This window comes from Columba livia, chromosome 1, assembly GCF_036013475.1.
Source record: "Columba livia isolate bColLiv1 breed racing homer chromosome 1, bColLiv1.pat.W.v2, whole genome shotgun sequence".
Classification (NCBI taxonomy): domain Eukaryota; kingdom Metazoa; phylum Chordata; class Aves; order Columbiformes; family Columbidae; genus Columba; species Columba livia.
In genome coordinates, this window is record NC_088602.1 from 139,906,293 (window position 1) to 139,917,216 (window position 10,924).

Consider the following 10,924-nt stretch of genomic DNA (forward strand, 5'->3'; position numbering starts at 1 on the left):
GTGCTCCAGGCCCCTCACCAGCTCTGTCACCCTCCTCTGCACTCTCTCCAGCACCTCAATGTCTTTCCTGCACTGAAGGGCCCAAAACTGAACACAGGATTCGAGGTAGGGCCTCACCAGTGCTGTGAGGGGAGGACAATCGCTCCCCTAGTGCTCTTGGCCACACTATTCCTGATACAAACCAGGATGCTGTTGGCCTTCTTGGCCACCCAGGCGCACTGCTGGCTCATGTTCGCCCATCTGTCAATCAACATCCCCAGGTCCTTTTCCAACAGGCAGCCATTCTTCCCCGAACCTGTAGCGCTGCCTGGAGTTGTTGTGACCCAAGTGCAGGACCCAGCACTTCACCGTGTTGTACTTCATACAATTTGCCTCAGCCCATTGATCATGGGAAGGGGACTGTGAGCACTCATCCTGATGGAGAACATCCCTCTCTCTTGCAGGCCAGTGAGTTGTGCCTGCTGATGATTGCGTTCCTTGGTTTGGGCAAGGTGTGAATTCATCCAGACCTTTTTACTTCTACAAAATCCCCAAACATTATCATACCTTAAAACAGTACCTTAGGGTATGAACACGGTGTCAGCAACACTGTATGTAGTATCAGATAAATCTTTGCTTTTTAAAAGTAAACTTAGAATAAAACCTTGATTACCTGCATAATTAATCCCCTTTCACAGGAATTTGCATGCCTGAATAATTAAAGAATTAGGGCCTAAAAATGAAAAGCAAGCAAAGCCTGCATTTTTGTACTTGAAAAGCTTCAGCAGCAATCATGATAGTTCACAGCGCATAAATAATTCAAACTGAGCTTCCTCGCTTTCTTTTTTCCCTCACAGAAATCCTCTTAGTGCTTCCTAATTAAATGAAAATATTTTATAAGCCTTCATTTTGTGACATCACAAGAATATTTTAAACTCTGGATTAGACAAGCCGGATTTACATTTTCAGTGTTTGTGATCTGATATTCGGAGACGTTTAAAGGAACTATAAACCACCACAAAGTGGTGTTAAAACAGGAATGTACTTTTTAAATGAATGAAAAAAAAAAAATCTGTATTGTGCTCATCAACTGAATTTAAGTCAACTTTTAGTTTTACTCAGCAGCTCTGCACTTTTGCCTTAAAACGCTCCGGCTGTAAATAAATTCGGCAAAATCCTGACAAAAACTACACAAACGGGGGGGGGGAACACATATTGCAGGATGACAAGTCAGCTTTAAAAGATTTTTCTTCCCCCATTTCAACTGTAACCATCGCCCCCTGCTCGCTCGGTGCCCCGAGGGCTCGTCGCGGTCGTGGGTCTCGTCACTCCCGGCTGCGGGGCGGCGCGCTCCCCGGGCGGCAGCAGGGGGCGCTCTCCGCCCGCCGCAGGCTGTGCCGGCCCGTCACTCAGCGCGGGAAGAACGTTCTGGAAGGGCCTTGTTTACGGTCTCCGCCCGCTGGCTCGGTGCCCTCCGTGAGGGGCGGCCGAGTGGGTGGCCACTGGCGTGCCGCTGACCCCCTCGGGCACCCTCTGGCCCGGCACGACCCGGTTGTTGTAGTTTCCCGGCAGTGCGGCGGCAGGCTCGCTCGTTCGCTCCTTGGCACGAAGCTGGGGTCGCTCCGGTGCCAGCCCGGCTCCCCGCTCCGCCTTCAGAGGCGGAAAAGAAACGCTGCGCCACTCCATGCCGTTCCCCTCGCCACGAAGCTGCCCGCCCCGCCCGCTGCCATGCCGCTGCCGAGTGCTGGCGCAGCCGCCTCGGCTCTGCCCGGCCCCTATGGCACACGGCCCGGCTCCCGCCTCCCTCCATTTTCTCTCTCCGCCCTTTGCGGCGCTGGGCTTTCCTCGGTGTTCCCGGCTCTCCTCTTCCCCCCTCCCCCGGCAGCCGCCCGCAGCCACATGTCCCCGTCTCCCCCTGCTCGGCCGCACGCACGCAGGGGCAGGACGCGGCCGCTCCCAGCCCGCCCTTTTCCTCCGGGCCGGGGAGCGGAGTCTGATGGCTGTCCCGGCCCACGGGTGCCGCGGGAGGGCGACAGGGCCCGCCAGGTGCCGGCCAGCGGGACGCCGGGCTTGCGAGGCGGAGGCTTGTCGCCCCGCTGGCCCCTCGCTATGGGAGGGGGGAGGACTCGACGGGCAGCACGCAGACATCTTTATTTTCGGTTCCCCCCCCCTCCGTCGGGCGGGGTGCTGGCTGACTGGTTGATTTTCTTGGAGGGCCCTGGGAATACGGACTCGAAGGGGTTGCGATTCCTTTTTGTTTTCAGTTGTTCGGCTCTCTGAACCCCAGCGCTCTCGCTGAACGTGTGCGGTGCGGCGGGGCGCAGAGCTGCGACTGCCGCTCTGGGAGCCCAACAGCAGTGTCACCACCCTAAACAGAGATATACCCCCGCCCCGTCTCCTATCGCCAAGCCTGTGCGGGGAAACCCGCAAGCAGGAGCGGCCCCCTCCTCTCGGGCGCGCCCGGGGCAGGGCCGGGCCGCGGTCCCCGGTCCCCAGGCGGGCGGGGAGGCGCCCGGAGGGAGCGCGGAGGGATGATGTCGTCCCCTGAGCGCTTACTCGGCCCCCAAGTTAATGCTTCTATTACTATTTGATGCAATCCTATCCTCCACTGTCCTTTTTTAATGGGCAGGAACCGGGGCCTTCGTGGTGGCTGTTTAAAATGGCGAGGATGTCTGCGTGCCGCTTGTCCCTGCTTCTGGTCTCCTTTCGTTTTGTACTGCCTTATTTATATTAAAAAAAAAACCTGCCAAAATGCGAACAGCCAGAGTGCCCCGGTCTGCCTTTTGCCTCCCAGGTGATTGAACACATAATATTCAGGGCCTCCGAAGTGTATTTTAAAGACAAGATTGATGAAATCATATTGATTATTTTAAAGTAATCACACCGATTATTTAAAAATAGAGACATTGCTCCCGTGTCACAGTTTTTAATGAGAGTTTATCGCTACACCTCCTGAACTCTGCATTTTTTACTGTTTGTGAAGAGGAAGGTCAGTTCTGGGATTTAAAACTTTCCCCGGATTAGATTGTACATTTTAATCCTGGCAGCCAACCCCGTGGTCGTTAGTCATGATCAGAGGTAATAACCGGGGAATGTGCCATTATAAAATAATCCGGAGGTATTATGTAGAGAATGGTACGGCCAGATTTTATCACTGTGGTTTATCATACTGCTTAGATTCACCGAGGGATCGTTCTGTTTAATCCATTTTACTAAGCACTGTATAAACCAGACATAAAGACAATGCCTGGCTAGAAAAGCTGCTTCTGCTACTGACTTTGCATTACCTCGGGTCTAATTTGTCCCTGTTATATTTAAAGATGCAGTTTTTCATAAAATGAATGTCAATCAGAATATCTAAATCTTTGGCATACACTTTATTTGACACTGAGCTGGTTCAGGATGTTGTACAAGGCCTAGCGCAGAGATACGGAATTGCTGCTTTCTGCAAAAAAGATAAGAGACATTGCAGGAAAAAAAAAAATAATAAAAGGTTTGTTCCCTCCACAGTGGGAGCTTCGTGGGGGAACATCCGAGCGACAGTTCGGTCATCAGGAACATCTGCTGTGTTGCTGACTACCCGTCCTAAGATTTCTTTTTTTTTTTCCTTTTCTTATTTTTTTTTTCCTTTCCTTTACTGATGTATCCACAATGTGTTGATTTTTAGTTTTGCGGTAATTCTTTCAACTGTTTCTGTTGCCAATGTAACGAGCAGGGAGCGCAGCGTGCGGGCCCGATCCCGCAGCGCTGCCCGACCCCGCCGTCGGGGAGGCCCGGCTGCTGCTCCTGGCACTCCCCTCTTCGTGCCGTGGTTTCCTCGCTTCCCGCGTGGGCTTCATCTGTTCCATTGCCTCTGGACTCTGCCAGCTAGGCGCAGAGCTGGGTTTCAGACACAACACCATTAAATTTTAGGATACCGAGGTGGTTTTTGTGTGGGGGTTATTTTTTTCATGCTCCCGCCTCGGAGCAAAATTCTTATCGGTCGCAAAAGGCCGGACTCGGACGAAAAGACACCGTGGGTGTCGGGACGCATCGCTCGGTTCTCGTCCCCCGGTAATTTTGCTACAGGGTTTTTAGTTGGTGGCCCTTGCTCTGTAACTACCCTCTCCGCGGGGAGAGGGATTTACAGAGGAGTTTAACACTGCCCAGATGCCTGTTAGAACGGCAATAGGAACGGACTGGCTGTGTTTCCAGAGGGAATAAACGAGTTTGCAGATCGTTCTCCGAAATGGGGCTGCTCCGGTGCTAACATTCCCTAAAATCAGTTTTGGTTTATGGTAGCCAGTTTTGTAGTTGGTTTTGTCGCGGGTTTTTTGTTTTGTTTTGTTTATTCCTTTAACTTTCACACGCTGTTTCTACAGAGCTCACATCTGTTTATGTCATCTTTGGAGCGAGGTACAGTGAGTTGGGAATTGAAATGAAGTCGTAGGGCTTCTTGGTTGTTAATGTAGGTGCTTAAAGTTAGGCTATTTAAATCCATAGTTAGGCCTTTATTGAAAGGTGGTCTGTGTTCTCCTAACGCTTCAGTACCCAGCACCTTCCAGAGAGATCAAACAGTACTTAGCAAGTAAGAAAATGCTTTTGTTTGTATTAAAAATGGAAATAGGTGCCTAAGTGTGGTGTTTGTCTTGCAATATGTGTGACCAATTCTGTGTTTTTCTATTTGAGAGCCCTCTCGCTTTCTTCTAATAGTGCATATTATACTCACGGTAAGCGGAGAGTGACTGGAAATTGTAATGAAGTTTCAAACAAATAATAACTTTCGTGAAGCACTGGTGGTTAAATAACATGGGTCGTTAAAACAGTTAATGGGTCGTTAATAAAATAATTTATTTGAAACGTGAATGAAAGCAGGATATTTCGGGGAACGTGATAATTCAGTTTAAACTCCTTTCATTCCGCCGTGGAAAGAACATTTGCCAAGCCCCTGGCTTATTTCTGCTGCGTGGGAATACTCGCTTACCGAGAAACGAGTGGGCACGCTGGCTGGGAGCCTGCTTGACACGTCTGTCAGTCTGTCCTGCCGTCCGCAGGTCCTGGTTCAGCTCCCAGCAAACTAACGCGGCAACTGCAGACAGCGGGCAGCTGCCACCCGTGTACATTTCCTCGGGGAAAAACAGCCCTTCCCGGCGAAAGGGCAGGCGGCTCCGACCCCTGACGCTAATGCAGCGGCGTGGGAGAACGAAACCGTGTGTATTTGCGTCCGTGTCCAGCCCTTGTCCCAAGGCTTGAAAGGAGAAAGGAAAACAAACGTGGTTCCTCTACAGGGGACACCCAGCATTAATTCTGGTGGGGCTTCATTCTGTAAGTCAATAGGAGTTTTGTCTTTCACTGCATTAAAGAAATATAGGCAGGCCCTCCTCGTCGCCTCAAGTTTTGTTTTGTTTTGTTTTTTTTTTCCTTCTGGAAATTCTTATTAACGGTAATAGACACAGACACAAAGTGGAAAAACAAACAAACAAACCAACCCCCAAAACAGTAAAAGCCCGAATTAAAAACAAACAAACAAACAAACAAAACCCTCAAAACCAAAATTAAAAAAAAAAAAAAACAAATCAGCAACACCAAAAACTAATTACGAGTAAAAATACCGAAATCTTGTTTTGTGAAATCTCTATTCTAAGAATAATTAACTAAAAGTCACTTATTTATAATAAGTGAAAAATAATAGCTATCGTAGCCTTGTTACCTAAAACGCTTACTTCTGAAACTGTTAAGGTCATATTTTAAATGTTCCGCACGTCCGTATTAGTGTGTTACTAACAAGTCTTAAACCTCTACGGTTTCACCCAATATTTTAACTACAAATATAACTGTTAGGTGTTCGGGATTTTTTATAAACGTATCGTGTATTGCCTTCCAAGCACCGGGGACATTGGTGTCCCCCCGCGACCTATTTTTTTTGCCGCCGGCTATCAATTCTTCAGCATCAACAGGCTTCCCTGGAAGGTACCGGCAGTTTTCGGGAATGGTCTGTTACTTTCCAGTCATTTCCAGATAAACTCCGATGTGGTCTATTAATTAGATCCTGTATTTATATGTTTATGAATTAAAACAAATTGCTGCAAAGTAGCCCTTGATAATTGAACATTTATAATCTATAATGTTGATTGGCTTCCCAACAGGGAGCTCTCGTCTTTATTATTTTTCCCCCCCATTTTACTACTGCTTTCAAATGATCCAGCAGTAAAGCCGGGGGAGCTTCTTCTGAAATGTTATTTAACGTGAAATAACGACGTGCTTGAGCATCCACGACGTACTGATTTCCAATGTCTGTCTTTATTACCACAAATAACGTCCCACGTTGTCTTCAGGGCAGGCGTTTGCTCTCTCGGCTCTTCCTGTGTCCTATTAATAGGACAAATCCGCCTGCACATGACCTTTCCTACAAATATTCGGCGACAATTTCCTTTGACTTATCGCTGGTTGCAAAATGGGTCCTTTCACTAAAAGAAAAAAATCTGTTTTCCTTTTTACGGCATTTCGGTGGGGAACTTGGGATGGAAAAGTCGCATTTCATGTATGTCTACAAACCAGGTTAGGTGCGGAGACTCGCCCGCACCTCGGCAACAGAATTCTGTCTTTTATTAAATATATGGTGTTTATTTTCTTAAATTTAATTTTATCTTTTTTCCCCAAGGAAATGTATTTCGGTTGCAATGCACAAAGCAGAGCGGCCGTCAGGGGCTTGTCGCTTAATTCTCCAAACTTTCTCAAGCGTTTTCAGGGCGGGAGGTGAATGTACTTATTTTTCAAGTCTCATTTCAAACAAACAAACAAACAAAACAAAAAACACCACCACCAAAACCTCTTTTTTTTTTTTTTTTTAAGCCTCCTTAAGGAAAAAAAAATAAAATAAAGAAAACACAGCTTTAAAAAGGTGAATTTATCCTTAACTGCGGGAGAAACCTAGTGCCTGCTGCCCCCTTGGTAAGGATGACGAGAGGAAGAGAGGCGTGCAGAGGCGACCTAAAAACCCCGTTAACATCACCGCTGGAACCAGGTACCGACGAGGATCATCGCCCAACCCGGAGGGGCAGCTGCGATGGGGGGCCCCGGCTACAGGTCCCCCCTAACCCCTCCCCACACTAAAAAAAAGCGGTCCCTGCTTTTTTTGTCAGGTCTCTTGAAGTGATGAAAGATACATTTTCTGGAAGATGGGCCATTTTGGGAGGTATTAGGAATGAAGGAGAAACAGCTGGGAAGGTGCTTCCCTCTCGCGCCCGATCACTCACACCCATCCGCCCCCCCCTTTTTTTAGAGGTTAAAACCAGGATGTTTTGCCCCAGCAGACACCTAAAGGGATAACCCTGTGGTTTGCTCTCCCGCTTTTTTGCTGTCGGCCTCTTTTCGTTTATAGGTAGGCTTGTGTGTGTGTGTTTGTGCGTTTTGTTTCTGCGTTTTTGTGCGTTTTAAAAAATCTGATCTGAGTTCACAGCCTGATAGCAGAGAAGGCTCCTCACTCTCTCACTCTTCTGGCAATTAAAATAAGGGTGTCGCCTGCAATATCTTCAGTTTTAAGGGAGAGGTGCTTGATATCGAGAATGCTTTTTATTTAGACACTTCCCGTTTAGTATTAAAGTCATGTAGGATGAAGACATTTCTCCTTCGTGCCGGTTTAGGCTAGCCCTCCCTGGGAAACTCCAGACCAGAGGGAAACAGGGGTGCATAGTTGTTTTGGGATTATTTATTTATTTATTTTTAAATATGTTTGTCACGCTGCAACCATTATTCCGAGGAGCCTGCGATGTTTTCATTCACCGCCCATTTTTGAAGGCTCCTTTCTTCATATCGCAGCCAGCTCAACTTGAGACTCCGGAGCAGAAATAAGGAAAAAAAAAAAAAAAAACAAAACCAAAAAGCAAACCCATCAAGACAAAATAATCATTATAAGGGAGGGAAAAAAAAAAAAAAAAAAAAGAAAGCAACCTTTCCCCTTCTCTCGCCGTCTCTCCAAAACTAAGCTGCCTCCCCTAAGCCACGCTCCCCTTGTCCGCTTCGCCACTCGGGAAAATTACCCTTCGTCCCGTCGGCACGTTTAAGAATCATTTTAATCTGTCTGAACTTTGAAACAAAGCGTCTTTCCAAAGGAAATTTCCACTGCTGCTGCTGCCTGGCGCCAGAGGGCGCCGGGAGCCCGCCCAGGCCTCCCAGTGCCGCTGGAAATTAACTCTTCAGGCTCTCTCCCTAACGGCTTTTTTAACCTTTTTCTTTAAAAATATACAGCCTCATTCCAACTTCTTTTTTTTTTTTTTCCTTTCTCTAAAACGCCGATCTTATTTTTCTTCCCTCTCCCGCTCTTGTATTGCCCTTTCCCAGCGCCGCAACAGCCCCCCCCGAGGAGTCTCAGGAGATTTACAGCTTCTCTCCGTCTCCGCTGACTTGGTTCTCATTAAGTCACCGGATCACGTTTGCGTGACATTACCGTGTTTTCCCTCGTAATTGTCTGGGGTAAAAGTTTGTCTGACTGTGTTTAGGCTTAAAGGGTCATTTAGGGCTCTTCAAACAGAGCAGCAGTGAAGCAGGACGCCAAAGAGAAAGAAGAGAGTAAAACGCTTGAAACGATTTCACTTTAACACCCGCAGTGCTTATCTTTGTGCCCGATGGGTGCGAAAACCACCGCCCCTTATTAATGTTACACGGTCAAATTTTTTTTTAAACAGAAGCATAAGGAAATTCAAAGTTAGATTTCCCATGGCAACTGTAGCAGGGGCACGTTACAAGTACGTTATATTTATGCCCGACGTGTTTCTGTGCCTTAGTGACTGTTTCTGAGGCTGTTGTTATATCCTTAATTTTGGACCCATAGGCTGGCATATGCACAACTCCACACATACAAGATTGCGTTGTGTTTTGGGATGAGCACCTGCCCGCTGCTAAACCGGGGGGAGGGAAGGATCAGGCTAGAGGCGTTGGCCACAGTTCGTAGAGTCGTATAAGAATAAGTAACCTCAGCCTAAAGAGCACATGCTTCAGGAAATTACAGAGGATTTTACCAGTGAGAGGGGATTATAAACCCTGAACTTCAGCAGGAGCTTTTCTTGTGTTTATCTGCATATGTAAATATTATTGCTTACCCACTGAGACACAGTTTTCATGGCAATGTAGGTTGATTATTCTCTGAAAAAAAATCAGGAAGACAATTTGAAAGTGGTGGTTTTTGTTTAGCTTTTTTTTTTTTTAATGTAACTTGTTTTATTGATACATGATATGCATATATATACATATATATATATATATGAAGGTATTGGACAGAAATGATAACAAAAAGTAAGCAAATCTTTATTATTACCTCATTCATTATTGCAGTTTGTTTCCAAACATCATACTCCAGATTCTGATGACCAGTTGACTCCTCAAGTATTAATTTCCGCTGGAATATTTAGGAAGCAATTTAGCTGCTTATGCTGTGCACCTTCCATTTACCCTTCAAAATATGCTCAGCTGAAAGCTGCAATACAAGTATTTCAGAAACTACTTGCTGCTTACACAGTAAAGAGAAAAGAAAAAGAACCAACATTCATGCATGTGTGTATTGGTGACTCTTGTTTTAATATGAAGGATATTATCACAAAAAATGCTCAGACTCCCTTATGAAGAGCATAAACATGTTTTCTTCATTCATTACCAATATATTTGTGCTACATTCAGCAATAACAAACTAGACTGAGAACTCATCAAGGTGGGCACTGGACATATACACAGCAGGTAATTTCCAGTTGAGCTTATAATTCTAAATAAATGGTCAGAATGAAGAGGAAGAGAAATAAAGTATTATTAGTCACACCTGAGATTCTGGGGAAAATGAATTTCATATTAGCCGATGCTTAAGTTTATACAAAAGTCTCAATCAAACCACTAATTAAAAAAAAAATCATTGTCCCAGCTCCATAACTTCATTGCTTCATTGCAAGTTCAGTTTTTCTTTAGTTTTCTTTAAATATAGGAAACTATACAGCTGAGAAATGTCAGCATTTTTAATTCCTCAGTTTTTTTTCTTCATTTCAGCTTTTAGATATGCCAATATAAAGAACTAAAAACCAGCTGTTTTAGATAAATGTCTCTAGTCAGATAAATTCAGTGGATGCATTTAGAAAGACAGGCAGATATGAGCTGCAGCAGAGGCACATCTAAAAGACAGGAGAGAGAAAGAAAGGGGGGAAAAAAAACCCTAAAAACCAAACCAGAAAAAGTAAGAAGAGACTTAATAGTAGGACATGTGATTTCCATGTTTCCTGTAACCTTTTAATAAATACATTTTTTCTATTTATATTTATATATTTCAACATAAATGCAAAATTAATTATCTGAAAAATTATTTTGAAAAAGGCAGAAAATGTAAAAAACAACGAAGAAAAACATTTTAACACTAGAGGTAGGGAAAAACTCAGTTTAAGAGAAATGTTGTTTGTCCTTATGTTATTTAAATTAAAATATGGATTTTAGAAATTGATGGGATGTTTCTTAGTTTATTCTCATTCAATTTGGCATTTATCCATCATAAAAAAGAAAATGGATCAAAAGCTACTGAGTGTACTCATACTCATTCCCTTTAAAAGATCAGATTTTATTACTTACTAGTTCGTGTTGAATTTCATCTTTGAAATACGTGTGAAAGGCGAGAATTTTTGTTTTGGAGCAAATAAGACAGTGTATCAGACATTGTGGGAAGGGATCCTAAAAGGCAAGAGAATCTTTCCAATAATAAACTTGGAAATACACTGTGTTTCTCTGTGTCCAATGTGCCATACATGGTGGAACTCTGATATTCAGGGCCCATTGACTGTTACCTGTGCAGAGATCTCAATGGATATTAATGTCTGGCCATGACAGTGACTGATGCTTCATAACTTGCCTGATTTTATTATTTTTTTTTAAATTATATTTTAGAGAGGAAGAGGCTTTTGGAGAAACTTCTTATCCCTTAGAGCAAAATAGAAAAAAC